Source organism: Nuphar pumila, chromosome 1, assembly GCF_984573655.1.
Source record: "Nuphar pumila chromosome 1, dmNupPumi1.hap1.1, whole genome shotgun sequence".
NCBI lineage: Eukaryota > Viridiplantae > Streptophyta > Magnoliopsida > Nymphaeales > Nymphaeaceae > Nuphar > Nuphar pumila.
Window position 1 is genome coordinate 32,197,242 of NC_143249.1, and position 18,043 is coordinate 32,215,284.

General features: G+C 39.6%; 2 pseudogenes across 2 annotated transcripts; both read left to right on the plus strand.

Moving 5' to 3' along the window:
• The first annotated feature begins 424 nt into the window (after positions 1-424).
• On the plus strand, positions 425-1,570 carry LOC149848593 (AP2/ERF and B3 domain-containing transcription repressor RAV2 pseudogene; annotated as a pseudogene). The gene has a single exon (XR_016431663.1). The product of XR_016431663.1 is annotated as an AP2/ERF and B3 domain-containing transcription repressor RAV2 pseudogene (transcript).
• Positions 1,571-15,506: 13,936 nt separating this feature from the next.
• LOC149848594 (AP2/ERF and B3 domain-containing transcription factor ARF14 pseudogene) lies at positions 15,507-16,666 on the plus strand (annotated as a pseudogene). The gene has a single exon (XR_016430281.1). The product of XR_016430281.1 is annotated as an AP2/ERF and B3 domain-containing transcription factor ARF14 pseudogene (transcript).
• The last annotated feature ends 1,377 nt before the right edge of the window (positions 16,667-18,043 follow it).

The window sequence follows — 18,043 nt, forward strand, 5'->3', positions numbered from 1 at the left end:
TGCTGCAGTTCTTGAACTTGACATAAAAAATGAATGTAGACTTCAACCCTAACTGACATAAGAGGAGATTTAATCTCTCTCTCTCTCTCTCAAGAGTTAGGAGTTCTTGAACTTGGTCTAGTTTTAACTGACACCAAACATGAATTGAGACTTCACACCCAACCAACACGAGAGGCCGGAGATTTGCATCATCATCATCTCTCTCTCTCTCTCTCTCTTAGTCACAGAATTAAGAGGCTAGCTCAAGGGGGATGCACCCTCAACCACTTGACCTCCACTGGCATCTGATAATCATCAACTTGTTGCATGGACCCCTTCCACATACTATTCCCCAAGACAAAAAGGATACCAGTAACTACCGATATATATCTTCTCTACATAGACCTTCCAAACAACATTCCACTATCTCCTAGCAAGTTTTGCCATGGCTAGTAACACTTGCATGCATGTAGGCCTCCGACTCTGCAGCAATTCCCTCGAGCTGCTTGACTCCATGTCCGGCGTCGAAAAGCTTGGTTGCGGGAACACTTCGGCAGTCATAGATTCGGAGTCGGCCAAGTCGTTTTCATCTACCCGGAAGCTCTTAATGTCTCGGTGCAAAGGAGTTGTGCCACAGCCTAATGGCCGATGGGGTGCTCAACTATATGAGAAGCACAAGAGAGTCTGGCTTGGAACATTTGCGACTCAGTCTGAGGCAGCCAAGGTTTATGACATTGCCGCACTCAAGTTCAGGGGGAGAGATGCCATCACCAACTTCAAGTACTCCTTGGAAGATGAGCCCGAAGCTTGGTTCCTCTGCTCGCATTCGAAGGCGGAGATCGTGGAGATGCTCAGGAGGCACACATATCATGATGAGTTATTGATTGCCAAACAGAACCGGGAGAAAAACATAGGTGCTCTGGATGTCATGTCCGCGAGAGCGGGACTAGGATGTCAAATCAAGATGCGCGAGGAGCTTTTCAGTAAGGTGATGACACCTAGCGATGTGGGACGATTGAACAGGTTGGTGATTTTGAAGCAGCATGCCGAGAAGTACCTGCCGACTGCGAAGCGAGACGTGATGCTACTGACCTTCGAGGATGACAGCGGTCGTGTATGGAGGTTTAGGTACTCTTATTGGAGCAGCAGCCATAGTTATGTTTTCACTAGAGGATGGAGAAGATATGTGAAGGAAAAAAATCTCAAAGAAGGGGACATAGTGACATTTGCAAGGTCCACTGGCCCAGAGAAAGTCCTTTACATTACTTGTACATCAAGCTTATGTGCAGCTAAGGTGCATTATCTATCAGCACATAAGAGCTGCTTAGTATGGCAGTTCCTGCCTGAAATCGAGTCATCACTATTACCACCACCACCCGCAGCAGCTGTACCGCTCCCACAGCCGCAGCAAAAGTTGGTCAGGCTCTTTGGGGTTGAACTGGCCAATACTCCTGAAGCGCATGGTTTCAATAGAAACCACAAGAGGATGAGTGAGCGGGAGTTGACAAGGAGTGAGTGTTGTACCAAGCAAAGGGTTCACTTGAATGTTTGTAATACAAAATAGTGCATATAAAAATTTTGTTCTTTCCAAGAGAATTTCCTAACTTTTCTCAGATAATTCCACCATTCAAAAAATATGAAAATTTGCATGCGGGGAAGACAAGGCTCCGTTTGTGTGGTAGGAGCAGTTAGTGCACGTCACCTTGTGTTGGAACGTTGCAAGTTCAAAACCCAATGGTTCCGTTGTATAACCCGTGAGGGTCTGCCTAACCCTAGCTTGTCTATTAAAAAAGAAAAAATCGTTTGATAAACCTCTACAACATTGGGGGTAAAGGGTAAGCTCTCTGAGTTTTAGGAATTATGTCAGGCAGAAACCAGCGAGACTAAGTCTATGATCCTGGGGTGGTATCTTCGAGTTAAAAAAAAAAGCATACAGCATTATAAACAAATGAAAAGATAAGTTACACGTTGGACAAGGTAGAACCTACCCTTTTCAGTACCAACTTGCACTGAACTGTCCATGTTTTGCGTCTGATTAAGCAGACTGAACACATGGGATGCTATCTTTTCTATTCACTGCGGTAGTGAATGTGCAGGTTCAAGCTAGCAGAAAGTTGAGGTTAGTCAAGGACCAAAAACAAAAGAATATTCTGGTTTTCCAATTTGCACCAACATAACCGTCAACCCTATCATATCTTATCATTTTTTTAATAAATACAAAATTATGTAGTGATCGATGAAATATTGTCCATTTCTTATTTCAAATATTTAAAAAATTAATGTCCACTTCTTCTCACATATATATAATATCTCATCTACATCACAGATGTTATTAATCATAGTTGACCTTCTTTCATAAATTAACTATGATATTTTGAAACATAAATACGATTGTTCCATCCAATACCTCATCCGGTAGGGTCAGTGGTTGGTAACAAAGTAAGGCTACGTCACAATGACATGTGGACACGTAGACATGTGACGTGGGTTATTCGATTTGCCAGTTCCATTTTTTTTTTGCTCCGCCCATTTATAACGCCATTTCCATTCCCAACACCACTCCGATATCAGTCTCCTCTCCCAAAATGGGATTCCAATCTATGGAGACGAATGGGATTTCGTGAATTCCCCAACACCGCTCCCACCTACGACTCCCAAACAAAGCCTTAGATGTAGCTTTCAAAGGTGCATGAGGCCCAAGGAGCATTATTGCTACTGTTTAACTTTAAACTACCCCCCAAAAAAAAAGAGGTCTATTTTTTTACGCGCATTGCTTAGTTTTGGTAATTGGATGCTAAATATGATTTTTGAAGGTAAGAACAGGGGGATGGACCATCCTCTTTCTCTCTCTCTCTCATATATATATATATATATATATATACAGTGGCGTAGCTAGGATTCATGTGAGGGGGGGCCAAACAGAGGTGTAGCAAAAAAAAAAAATTGGCCTGATGGTCTGGGGTTTGGGGGCAGCACCCCCGATTTTTTTTTTTGAGATAAAATAAAAAATGGCTACAATTATTAATAAAAGTCTATTTCATATGAAAAAATCAAACTATTTGCTGCAGTCAGGGCTGGGCTTGGACTGGGCTACAAAAATGGATAAAATTCTATTTCATATGGAATCAGGGCTGGGTTAGGACTGGGCTTTAAAAAAAAAATAACTGGACCGGGAGGCAGGACTGGGCTACAGCCTAGTTCTGCCCCCCCCCAGCTCCGCCTATGTATACATTGGGAAAATATCTGCTACTAATGAGGGTAAGAAACTAATGAGCTAAAAATCATAGGTGCAAGTTGTACCGACTCAATCTAACCACACAGGTGTTCAACATGGTTTGTTTGCCAAGGATCAAGCCTTGAAACATGCTTTTTGATGTAAAAATGTGATATTTTGAGTTTTGAAAATTTGGCACATTGCCGACCATTGATTTTTGGAACCCCTTTAAAAACCTAATTACTTGCGGTAATCACATAATTCAGAACAAGTTTCCTACTAAACAAACTGTATAGATGGCATCTGTAACATTTGATCTACAAAAATTTGAATTTTTTTTGAAGAAAAGTGTGATTTCTACTCATTAGTTTCTTACCTTCATTAGTAGCCAATAGTTGTCATCACATAATTCAGAACATTAAGTTTCCTACTAAACAAACTGTATAGATGGCATATGTAACATTTGATCTACAAAAATTTGGAATTTTTGGATGAAAAGTGTGATTTCTACTCATTAGTTTCTTACCTTCATTAGTAGCCAATATATATATATATATATATATATATATATATATATATATATATATATATATATATATATATATATATATATATATACTAAGAATAGAACCTCAAACATTTTATTCTCAAGCCATCTATAATATAAGAATTGCTGTGTAAAATACTTGTAATATACATATTGCATCGTTAATGAGCCTGCATGAGCCCAACCAATTACCCTTTGCATAGAAAACCAAACCAAGTTGAATTTAGTTTTACATATGAGCCCAAATGAGCTGAACAAGCTGAGCCACAGGTTACTTGGTTGGTTACTCAGCCCTAGATTTTAGGGCCAGAAAAAAGGCAGTAATGTCCTTACACAACATATGCCTGGGTAACAACAGGATCATGCCCTGAGTTCTGCCCAAGCTTGTCATGTTAACCAAGTGTGCAGAGGAAGGGGCCTAAATGTTGGACTCATATTTGACAGGCTGACCCATTGGGTCCATCGAGTAAAACATGTAAAAGACTTTTGTGGGGTCCCAAACCTGTATCGAATTATTGAGCACCCTCAGAAGCGGCACTTCTTTTGTGCAATTGCATTGCACCTGATCCCTGCTCTATGGGCTCAGGCTTGTCCCCCCTCTTTGAAGAGCCCAAAATTCAGGACCAATTGGCTAACCTGTAACCTGTCAAAACAGGCTGGCTAGCAATTTGACCTCCTACTCTCAATTTGCTTTGCTTATTGGATGTAGGGGATGAAATGTGATGGAAAAAAACCTATATCGTTGAGATTGACATGGGCATGGATCAGTTGACAAGGTCCAACAATTAAAATCCTCCTGGACCCATCAACTTTGGAGTTCCACATGCCTGGCCGTCAATTGGGTCGCACATGTGTGCATCTTATTTGGTTCACTTATCCGCTTGATTGCTTAACACAATTGTTACTACTGACTAACAAGCATATATAGGACCTATCCCCAAGGGGTTTGGCCTAGTGGGATGGGTCTTAGGCTGCTTGTTGGGCGGTCTAGGTTCAAATCTCATATGGGAACCACCCTCATGCGTAAGCCAAAGCAAGGTGACTCCATGGGGGCGAGGGGTAAACCTACAGAGTTTTATGCTACCAAGAAAGTGAGCTAGGCAGAGCCACGACTAGGTCTTTGTTCCTGGGATAGTTTCTTTATATAATAAATTAAAAAAACAATTGTGACCTCGTATCAATTAATAGGACAGGTCCAAGTATGGTGTTTGGTTTGGATCTGGCCTTAATCTCTTGTAGGACCTCAAGAAAGCAGGTAGGTCCACACCTCACATATCTTGGCCATACATTTCTTACCTGGTCTTGAGTCCAGTTTGGATCAAATCTGAGCGCAATACTCTGACCCAGGAACTTGCACTATAAGAAAAACGTTGATTAGCGATGAAAATTTATGACAGAAATAATCCATCACAAATTTACGATGGATTAGCTAGAGAAAACTAGTTGTCCCTAAAATTGAAATTAGTTACAAAATTAGCTATGAAAAATTTTTGTCTTAAAATTCGTCGCTAAGTAGCAACAAAAACATTCTGTCTCAAACTTCATCATATCTTCACGACGGATGAGCGACAAAATTTTTCCATTGCTATGCTATCGCTAATTTGCGATGGAGTTTGAGACAGACTATTTTCGTTGTAATGTTTCCCGTAAAACCCTAATGCAAGCCCCTTTCTTTCCCTTTCTGTTTCATCCCTCGCACGCAGCCGCCGCCCGCCACCCAAGTTCTCTCCTTCACCTTCACCTCCTCCTTCTTCCCTGACTCTATCTCTCTCTCCATCGTGTGTCGCCGTCGAGAGCCCCGTCTGTGGTGCCACCTCCTCCTTCTTCGCTTTTGCCTTTCCCCGTCTGTGGCCTCGCCGAAGCAGCGTCCTCCTTCCCCATTTTCTGATCGACCGGAGCCACGACGTCGCCGTGACCACCACCGTCTGCATGCCAGAAATCTCCTCCCTCTCCTTCTTCACTGTCGGTGCTATCCCTCTCGTTGACCCCTTTTTAGGTAACCTCTCACCCCTCTCTCTTTCTCCTATGTCTTTTTCTTCTTCTACTACTTCTACTTCTACTTCTTCTTCTCCTTCTCTTTCTTTTCTGTCGATCGGTAGCGGTCTGTCGTTCTTCTTTTTTGGCAAACCATGGTCGTCCGACAGGAGCCTCTGCCAGTTTTTTCGACAAGTCGACAAGGGAGACACCTCCTCCCGCCTGTGGCAAAGTTTTCAACAGAAGCTTTGGGCCCCTGTCTCGTTCCTTTCGGCCGACATGGGTTTTGCCCCTACTGCATGGGTGTTTCTGGCATGCGGGGGAAAGACACTTGCCCCACCAGGTCCTTTTTTTTTGCCAGGGAGGGGTCAAGTTCCCTCCCTATCTTCTTTTTCTTGGGTTTTAAGGGAGGGGCTCAGCCCCCTCCCGTATCTCCTTCTTCGTAAGGGAGGGGCCGAGACCCCCTCGTTGTTCTCCCTGTTTTCTTTTTCTTGGGTTTTGAGGGAGGAGCTCAACCCCCTCCCATTTGTCCTTCTTTATAAGGGAGGGACCGAGACCCCCTTCTAGTTACTTGGGTTACGAGGTAGAGGTTAGGTCCCTCCCCTGTTCCTTCTTTGTTTTCATTTGGTCGGCAGGGGCGGAGCCCCCTGTCCTTGGTTCTTTCAGTCGGTAGGGGACGGAGCCCCTTTGCCCCTTGTCCACTTTGTTTCTTTGGCTGGCAAGGGCTCTGCTTCCCTGCTATTGACTTTTCTCGTCAGGCAAGGAGGGTGAAGCCCCTACCTGAGTGGTTCTTTTGCCGACAGGGGGAGGGAGCTCTACCCCTAGTCGTGTTTCCCTTTCGACAGGCAGAGCGAGGCAAAGCCTCCTGCCCATGTCTTCGTCTTTGGTCGGCAATCTTTGTCATTGCAGGTGCGTAGCAGAGCAAAATGTGCGATGCTTAATGTTAAGCATCACATGCGACTTAAAATGTCATGCGGAAAAAAACAAGAAAAATACAAATGCAAAAGCATGTAAATCGGGTAAATACCCATGGTGAGTAAGTGATGCAAGCTCATCAAATGTTATTTACTTTCTTGGATGCAATACTTTTCTGCTCACACACTCACTTAGTTGTGGATATCTAGGACTGTTTTTTTGAAGTTTGGAGATCATGCTGAGCATGATTTGAATGTATGAGAATAGAAGTGCGCTTTCTATGCTAGTCATGGTAGTAGTTAGCGAGATATTGGAGTGTGCTTATTGCAGATACATGTTTGACATTATCGTGATATGAATGATTGAATGTATTGCAATGTTTGACATGACTATCTATGCTTGCATGAAGTTCTTTTTTATTTGATTATGCATTTCATGTAAAATTGTATCATGATAACATGCTTAAATTGAATGCATTGTGTTTGTGAATGTGATTTTATCTTTCTAAATATTCTTGTGATGTGTGTAAATATGATGTGATGGTGTTACACAGAAAAATATTGAATTATCAATGCATGCATAATAGTTCATGAATTTGCATTTTATGTTAAGCATGTTTGTGGTAGAGAGGGAAAAAAAATTATGCATTAACTGAAACAAAAAAATTGCTCATCAATAATCACCAAACAAGAATTTCTAACAGATTTGTAAACCACAACAAAGTGTTAACCATCTCAACATAAGCAACAAGCAAAATGAAAACTTTATGACCTACAATATGCAAATTATAGCAAACCAATAAGGAGAAATCAGTTTATATATATATATATATATATATATATATATATATATGTGTGTGTGTGTGTGTGTGTGTGTGTGTGTGTGTGTGATATATCAAATCATTACATTCACCATCAATGCTTGATAAATTAGATATTTTCTTCATCATAGCATTATTATGATTCTCTTTTAACTGGTTAAGATAATATCTATAACATCATAGGACAAAATGGCTGCAAACCATGAATGAATGTACCATAGGATAATTGATAATGAGGTGTCACTTGAATATATGGATGGTGTTGAGAGTTTTATTGAATTTGCAATGACAAGTGTCAATACAGTGGATCCCATCGGTCAGATCAGGTGCCCCTGCACGATGTGTAAGAATAATCGATTTGTAGGACCTCATGGCATTAGACATCACCTATATAGGAAGGGTTTTGTTAGTGGTTATCAGAATTCGATGCTTTATGATAAAGAATTTTGGAATAATTTTGATGCATGGTTAAATATGGTGCTTGATAATCCATATATGGATTTGATATTTGATATCATAGGACCAAAACTGGGTTCTGCTATGGTTCCGAGTAATGTACCAACTCGGGTAGAGAAAGAAGCAACAAACGATGCAGCTAGTAAATTTTATAACTTACTTAGAGATGCTGATGAGCCACTATGGAATGGTTGTGAGAGTCATACTATCTTGTCTGCAGTTCTTCAACTGCTGAATTTAAAGTCAGAGTATAATTTGAGTCAATCATGTTTTAACCGTCTGTGATCTATTGTGAACAGTATGTTGCCCAAAGATGAGAAATTGCCACAAAATTTATACCGTGCAAAGGTTATGGTCAACGCTCTAGGTATGGGGTATCAAAAGATAGATCCTTGCCTAAAGATATATGCATGATTGAATCACTATATTTTTTTTTTGCAACATTATAACATATATATGCATGATTGAATCATTATAAAAAAAAATTGATATCCTTAGAACACATATATGCATGATTGAATCATTATGAAATTTTTTTGACAACCTTAGAATGCATATATGCATGGTTGAATCACTATAATTTTTTTTTACACTTTTAGAACACATATATGCATGATTGAATCACTATAAATTTTTTTGACACTTTTAGAACACATATATGCATGATTGAATCACTATACAATTTTTATGACATCTTTATCACATATATACATGATTGAATCACTATGATTTTTTTTTACACCCTTAGAACACATATATGCATGATTGAATCACTATGATTTTTTTTTACACCCTTAGAATACATATCTGCATGATTGAATCACTATAAAACTTTTTTGACAACCTTAGACCACATATATGTATGATTGAATCACTATAATTTTTTTTTGACAACCTTAGACCACATATAAGTATGATTGAATCACTATAAATCTTATTTGACAACCTTAGAACACATATATGCATGATTGAATCACTATATATTTTTTTGACACCTTTAGAACACATATGTGCATGATTGAATCACTATACAATTTTTATGACAGCCTTAACACATATATGCATGATTGAATCACTATGATTTTTTTTTTTACAACCTTATAACACACATATGCATGATTGAATCACTATAAATTTTTTTGACACCTTTTGGCTATATATATGCATGATTGAATCACTATAAAATTTTTATGACACCCTTAGAACACATATATGATAATTGAATCACTATGATTTTTTTTGACAACCTTAGAACACATATTCTTATGATTAAATCACTATGTAATTTTTTTGACACCTTTTGAACACCTATATGCATGATTGAATCACTATAAAAATTTTATGACACCTTTAGAACACATATATGCATGATTGAATCACTATAAATTTTTTTTACAATGTTGGAACGCATATATGCATGCTTGAATCACTATGACATTTCTTTGACAACCTTAGAATACATATTTGCATGATTGAATCACTATGTAATTTTTTTGACACCTTTTGAACACATATATGCATGATTGAATCACTATAAAATTTTTATGACACCCTTAGAACACATATATGCATGTTTGAATCACTAGGATTTGTTTTTGACAACCTTAGAACACATATATGCATGATTGAATCACTATCATATTTTTTTTGATAACCTTACAACACATATCTGCATGATTGAATCACTATGAATTTTTTTTGTCAGCCTTAAAACAAATATATAAATGATTGAATCAGTATGAAATTTTTTTGACAGCCTTAGAACACATATATGCATGATTGAATTACTGTAAATTTTTTTGACAACCTTAGAAAACATATATGCATGATTGAATCACTATAAAAAAAATTTGACTGCCTTATAGCACATATATGCATGATTGAATCACTATGGAAGTTTTTTGACAACCTTAGAACACATATAAGCATGATTTCATTACTATGATTTTTTTTTTACAACCTCTGAATTCTATTAATGTCCTTCACTTTATTTTTAGTTTATGTGTCATTCATCCATGTTACTTTGATTGTCTTAGATTAGGTGCATTGCATATAATTTATTTCATTATATTTTGTTTATCAATACTAACATTTCGGTTTTCTTATAGGATGCTGGAGATGATCAGCGTAGAGGAGCTGACGGAGGCATGGATGGAGGAGCAGATCGAGACAATGAAGACGATGATGCTCTGAATCTTGGCGAGGATTAGCTTCACGTGTTGAATTTATTTTACGTACTTGTTGTTTCAAACAAAACTGTTTGTATATGTTCACTTGTAACTAATTAGAACTTGACAAAGATCATACTGGGTTGTTAAATTTGTTTCACTTATAACTTGTGTTAAATTTGTTTTACATACTTTGTATATGTGTTTTTTATGTGTACTTTATTTTTTATACACAAGTTATATAAATGGTATAACGAGAAATTTTTTCTTGATATTTATATTTTAAACAAATTTTTTTTTAAATTGCAATGGATTATCCATCGCCAATTTAGCGATGGATTAGGAACGGATATTTATTTTCTCAAAAATTGAATCAGTCAATGTTTTGTGATGGAATGTAATCCATCGCTAAATTGGTGATAGATATTAGAGACAGATACATATTCGTCGTTAAATTTTAGCGACGGATTATCGATAGATATGTATCTGTTGCAAAACCAAATCAGTGCTTATTTAGCGATGGATCATGATATTCGCTAATCCATCGCGAATTAACGATGAAAGTAGTGACATATCAATTCTATCGCTAATTAGCGACCGAAAAATTGCGACGGACGTTATCCATCGCTAAGTCATCGTCGATCCATCGCTAAACAGTTCAGCGACGGATTTGCGTCGGATAGGGTCCATCGCTAATCAATGGAATTCTTGTAGTGTTGTCACAGGTTCTGATCAAACCTGACTGATACAGTTTGGTACATTTAGTGCAAGTGGATGACACATTCACAGTGAAGTGAGACCTCATGTTAATAAAAAATACAATATTAAAGATAAAAAAAAAACAGTTAGGGGGTGTTTGAAGGCCTCAGATCTCAGGTGGCACGGGCCTCAAGCAAAAATCCGAAGGTATTCAAATGACAGATCTCAGATCAAGGATTTGATCTCCTCCTGGTATGGTATATAAGGCTGGGTCGGGTTCTCAACCCATCAGGATGTACCCAAACCCACTCATATAACAAATTTCCAAAGCCAGTTCTGAAAAAATTATTAATTGTCAGGTTGGAGATTTGCTGGGTCACACAAATGGAATCTCAAACCCAGACCCACATAATCGCAGAAATTTACTTTTACAAAAAATACATATAAAATGCTCTACTTGGGTTGAGTACCCAGCAAAAAAGCTGGGTTGGGTTGAGTACCAGTAAAAAATCATAACCCAAACATGGCCCATATTGCTCGAGTCAGGTTTGGATCGACCCACATATTATTCAGGTGGGCACCTTTCATGCCCATAACCAAGAATTCGGGTTCGAGTTGGATACCCGGTACAAACCCGACCCATTGAAAGTCACATTAGTATAATGGAGATAAAGAACAGATCCTTGGATACGAAGCTATTCAAATGAGGGATCTCAAAAATCAAGGATTTGAGCTCCTCGGTATATAAGGCTGTCAATAGGTCAGCTACACGACCCATCAGGATATACGTACCCGAACCTGCTCATATAACAAATTGTTGAAGCCAATTGTAAAAATAATAATAATAAATTTATGGGTAGTTTAGGTTTTGCTGGGTCACGAAATTAATGGAATATCATACCCAGACCCACATAATTACACAAATTTACTTTTACAAAAAATACATATAAAATGCTCGGGTTGGTATAGTACCTAACAAAAAGCTGGGTCAGGTCAAGTACCAGGAAAAAAATCATAACCCAAACACTGTCCATATTACTCAGATCGGGTTTGGATTGACCTAATATTATCCAGGTCAAAACTTTTCATGCCCATACCGAGGAATTTGGGTTGACAACCCTATTGGTATAAAGGAGACAAATAGGGGTGGCAATCGGGCCGGGTCGGGTTGGTGGGTCGACCCGGCGGGGTGGTGGGTCAGCATACCTCAACCCGAACCCGACCCATTTATTAAACGGGTCGGCTGTGGCAAACACGAACCTGACCCGTTTATTAAACGGGTAACCCGACACGACCCGCCAACCCGTTTAATAAACGGGTTGGGTCGGGTAAACGGGTTGGTGGGTCGGCGGGTTGGCGGACGGGTGGGTCGGGTTGGTGGGTTGACCCGCCCGCCTAACCCATTTATAAACGGGTCAGCCGGGTTGGCATACCCCTAACACGAACCCGACCCGTTTAATAAACGGGTTAGGCGGGTCGACCCGTTTATTAAACAGGTTAGTTTAAGCCCAACCCGAACCCGCCTAACAGGAGGGTTGGCGGGTCGTGTCAGGTTTTGCCACCCCTAGAAACAAAGGCCAGATTCTTGGATTCGAGAATGGGTGGAGAAGAACCCGTTGTTAAACCAACCCATAAAATAAAATTAAAAGCAGCTCGACATACGTTGAAGATGAATTCACTGCCCACTTTGACATGTGGTTGTGTAAATGTTTGGTGTCCTAATAAATGGGCTTGAGTTGGCAAGGGCTAAAACCATATCTACCCGGAAATGAAATGGATATGAGAAGCGATGCCCAGAAGCAAGTGTTAAAAAGTACTATGAAGCAGGAACTAAGAAGCAATTGTAAAGCAATTATGTAAATACATAAAAAATAAAAAGAAAAAACATATAAAACAATATGAATAGGGGTATCAACCGGCATGATTTTCCCAAACCCGACCCAAAGCAAACCCTATAGGGCCGATGTATAGTGATAAATAATAAGACTCAATTAAGACCTAGGTCCAAACTTGAAGGTTCGATTAATACATGGACCCAGGTATAGTTTGTGAAATTTTATACGACTCGAACCCAACCCGAGTTCCGATTATGACCTGCAAATTTTCAATGTAAAAATGATAAAAAAAATATGGTTTTACCAGGTATGAACCGGGTCTGGTTCATGTAGTTCTTATCAGGTTCAGATATGGTTTCTCTTATAGTGGACCCGATATCATACTGAAAAACTGTGTCCAAGTCTGGTTTCACCTGAGTCCAAACCCGACCGGTTGACACCCGTAAATATGAAGCATTGGCTGAAGCAAATTAGAAATGGCATGAACACAAGTATAAAACCAACAGGCAAGCTTGAAGCAAAATAAAATTTATTTGAGAAATGAAGAGGAAGCGAGCTTCCCAATAAAGGGAATCAAGTTTCTCATATTTGGAAAGTGGGTTTCCCAAAGCTTTCTTTCATTTTTGAGAAAGATAGGAGTTTTCTACTTCACAAGTGAGCTTCCCCATGTAGCGAGAGGCTTCCGGTACTATGTCTAAAACATCACATGGCAATGAAACACTAACATGACTATATCCATTTAATGCTAGGAAAATTCCAAGAAAAACAAGTCCTAAAATTGCTAGGGAAATTTCAGAATGTTTTTAATTGCAAAACACAGGCACTAGATAACGGTGGGCCTGTAACTTCATGTGGACTCGGTTTCATCCCAAGGAACTTGAGTCAATCTAGACCGGGATCTTGGTCAAGTCATGTAGGCCCCAACCCTAGCCCTGGTCAGTTTAGGAACACATATGGGGGTATTTTTATGCCCAAAAAAGCCGGATGTGTTGGGATATTGCAATACAGTATCCCAACGTAGCCTAATTTCCTAGATAATTTGGCGCAACCAATTACCCCAAGGTTGTGTGGGATCATTAATTAATTAGCAATACGATAACCCACAAAAATTCATAAAAGAATATATATATATATATATATATATATATATATATATATATATATATATATATATATATATATATATATATATATATATATATATATAATGAGTTTATCCTCAAAGTCAGTTAGGTCATTGTATAGAAACTAAAGATTCGAATTGAAGGATGTTAACCCAATATCCAATAAATTTGGATCCACATCATACATATTTTTTAAAGTTTTTTTCTCAATATAATACTTTGTGGTCTGAATATGTCTATCAAAAGGAATGAACTTTATTTTATTTTTTTGAAAGAAAAAGAATGAACTTTATTGCCGACCTTCTGAAGAAGACGGAGATTCAACTGTATTTTGGTTTCCAAAATTTTACGTTGCATTTTGTTGTATTTATATGTAAGTTACTTATTTTGTTCATCTTTATTTTAAGTATGTAAGTTGATTTTAGGATATACTATTTTTCATTCATTTTTTATAGTTATTTATAGGCATAAATAAAAATATATAGTTATAGATTGTTGAACTTAAGAGGATATTTATTTTATTTTAGAAAATGTGCTGGATATATTAACTCCATTGATTATCACCACCACCACCTTTACCACCATCATCACCTTTTGTACCATACAGCCTTCATAATTGTGCCATCACTACCGGTGTAGCCACCATCACCACCACCATTGAAGGTCATGAGCAAGTGGTTAGCACTCTCTCTTATTTCTTTTATATCGTGAGGATGTAGTTGAAATGGGGAGAGAGAGAGAGAGAGAAAAGACCATCATAACTCTTATGTGCACTTTCATTTCCACAAATCTGAACTCTCAAACAGCAGCAGGGATAGGGGATTCAGCAAACACCCCTTCCATCTCCCTCTCAAATCCAGCTCCCAAACAGAAAAGGCATTTTACTAACTTCTGTAAACAAACGGAGTCTTACCGACAGTGGGCTGGATAGTAGGGAAAAGGAAATCCTCCAGTATCTATCTTTCCCACGTTTGGTCGAACACGAGAAAGGGAGTTCCAGGGTTTGGGTGAAAGCGTGTTTAAATATGGCTGACGTCAGATTTTGGTTTCTCCTTCCAACATGGCGACGAGAGTCACTTTCTCATAATTCAAACACACGCTTTGGATATTAAATATGGAAATGTTTTAACATTATAGGGATTACTTTTCAAGATAAAATTATAAAAGGACGAAATGAGCATCGAAGTCATTCACTTTCAGTACAATTTGGAAGCCGCGGACAAAAGGGTGACATTAAATGCAATGACAAACCAGTCCACACTCATGGCCTTAGCCAAGCAGGCGGTTCGCACCGACCGGTTTGCCCTGGACACGGAACTCATGACTTCAATGTTGGCAACTGCAGTCCCGATATCCATGCGACTAATGATAATCCCCCACGTAAATCCCCCTAATCCCCCCCTCTCTCTCTCTCTCTCTCTCTCTCTCTCTCTCTCTCTCTCTCTCTCTCTCTCTCTATATATATATATATATATATATATATATATATATATATATATATATATATATATATATATATATATATATATATCATATTTGGACTCTTCCCATTAAAAGTCGGGGTTAGGGGGGATGCACCCGCAGTTTCTCAAGGTCCACTGCCATGTGAGAAGGATCAACTTGGTGAATGGGCCCCCTCCTCACACATAGTCCCTAGTTAAAAAACAAAAGCCGATATATATATTAAATATGTAACTTTACTTATATGGACACTCCCAATCCCTTAGCTGTGCATACATTTCTTCCTCCCTTTGAATTTCCGTCCATTTCTGGCAATGCAAAGCAATGCGTGTGCTGAAGAAATGATCAGAGGCCCTAGGGAAGGCACCGAACCGGAAGACTCGGTCCCTGGTCTTGAACGACTCGGTAGTGGGATCACCCCCGAGTTGGCCGAGTCCTGGCCCTCAACCAGGAAGCTTCCATCCTCCCGCTACAAGGGAGTGGTGCCACAGCCTAATGGCAGATGGGGAGCTCAGATTTACGAGAGGCACCAGCGCATCTGGCTCGGCACGTTCCGAACCGAGACAGAGGCCGCGAAGACCTACGACATAGCTGCCATCAAGTTCAGAGGCAAGGATGCAGTGACCAACATCCGGGAGGATATATTGGCAGAAAACGAGCTCGAGGCACGGTTCCTCGACTCACACTCGAAGGTGGAGATCGTCGACATGCTCCGTAAGAATACTTATCGCGACGAGCTCTTGATGGCGAAGCAGAACCGTATCGGAGGTGTGATGCCCCTGCTAGCCAGACGAGATGCTGTTTTGAGACTTAGGGAGAGGGAAGAGATGTTCGAAAAGGTGCTTACTCCTAGCGATGTAGGGAAATTGAACCGGCTCGTGATACCGAAGCAGCACGCCGAGAAGTACTTCCCGGTCACAGGCAGGAGGCGCGAGGCCATGTTGAACTTTGAGGATGAGGGTGGGAGGATATGGAGGTTCAGGTACTCTTACTGGAACAGCAGCCAGAGCTATGTGCTAACAAAAGGGTGGTGCAGGTTCGTTAAGGAGAAAGGCTTAAAGGCTGGGGATATGGTCACCTTTGCTAGGTCCATTGATCCGGAGAGGCTCAATTTCATAGGCTGGAAGCATGGCATGGTTCAAGACAAGGCGCACCCACATCCGCACTGGGCTCTCTCCATCTGGCAGCCATTGATTCCACGAGAGCAAAGGCCAGCCAAGTTGGTTCGACTCTTTGGGGTTGACCTTCTGAAAGCACCCGATGTTCTTGGTGGTTGTGGTGATAAGTTGTGCAATTTGCAGTCGGTGAGAGGTGAGTGCTGCAAGAAACAAAGGTGTTAGCCGTTTTTCTTATTGTTATTTTTCTGTTGATATTTGAAATAAGTTGAATGACAACATAAATTTAGGAACGCTTAATACATCAGAAACGCAGCCCTCTCTCTCTCTCTCTCGTGAGAGGGGAGTGCTACTACAAACAATGGTGTTAAGGCTTTTTCTTACTGTTATTTTCTGTTGATATTGAATTAAGTTGGGTCATTGTGAGTACAAACATAGAAGGATAACACAGACACCTCTCTCTCGACAAAGTAGATGTACGACATCCATACTTTAGCAAATTCCAACAAAAGACAAAGTAGATGCTGTCATGTGATTAGCCTGTGTCACATAAGGGATCACTTAAGCGATTCCTAAATCCCAACATCATTCTTGCATCAGTCATATAGAACTCTATTGGGCTTCTGCATCCTGTCATGGTGGAAATAGGTCAAATTGGTGCCAGTAGGGCTTACACTTCTTTGCCAGTCTACCAATGCTGCAGCTGTAAGCAAACCACACACCCCAAAGATGAGGTTGGATCTTTTGAATGCTACAAGGTTTGTCATTTATGATACCATTTTCTCAGAAGTATTCTGTTAGCAACAAAGCTGGAAAAAGGTGCAATAAGTGCTAAGCAAGATAAGACTAAGCATGCCAGATTCTTCACTTTGTCACCATGGAAAGCAGTGCAATCAGTCTGTCTTTGTGTGTGTGTGCTCATGCACGGCGTGCATGCATGAACATACACGTGTGTGTATGTGTGCACACGATAAAAAATAATGATAGTTGTATCTAGAGATGTAAATGAGTTAGAGATGATTGGCGTTTGATATGAGCCATGTCAAACATAGTTGGATTTAGCATTGGCTAGGCTCAACTTACAAGCTTGCTTAATAGATTGAAAACTTTTCCCTCTCCTTTTTATTATTGTCATGGAGGCATTGTCATCCATGCTTAATGCTGCCACTAAGGATGTTTTATTTGAAGGTGTAGAGATACCCGAAATTCAACTCTTCTCCCATATTCTTTGCGCAGATGACACTCATTTTTGGCCAAACCTTTAAGCCCAATATTGTCAAATTGTGAATTTTGCTTAAAGCATTTTTCTTAGTGTCGGCCCTTGTAATTAATGGATCAAAGACTTGCTTTGTTCCCTTCAAGGGATTGGCTGTTATTGGCAATTTTGCCACCAAGCTATTTGGGTGTCACATTGGTGGGCTTCCCTTAAAATACCTTGGGTTACCCCTTCATTTAGGGGTCTCAAGAGAAAGATTTTAGAAGGGAATTGAGGAAAGAATGACTATCAAAATAAACTCTTGGGCTTGTTTCAATTTGGCGTTTGTGGGAAGATTCTCTTGTTAAGCATGTGCTCTCTTCCTATCTACTTCATTTTGCACAAATTTTTTCTATTCCTCAAAAATCTAAAAAGCAAATCAATAAGGCTTTTCAAGTTTTTCTTTGGACCGGAATGAATTCTTAGGAGAAAATACATCTTGCTTCATGGGATTTTATCACTTTTTTTAAGGAGGATGGTG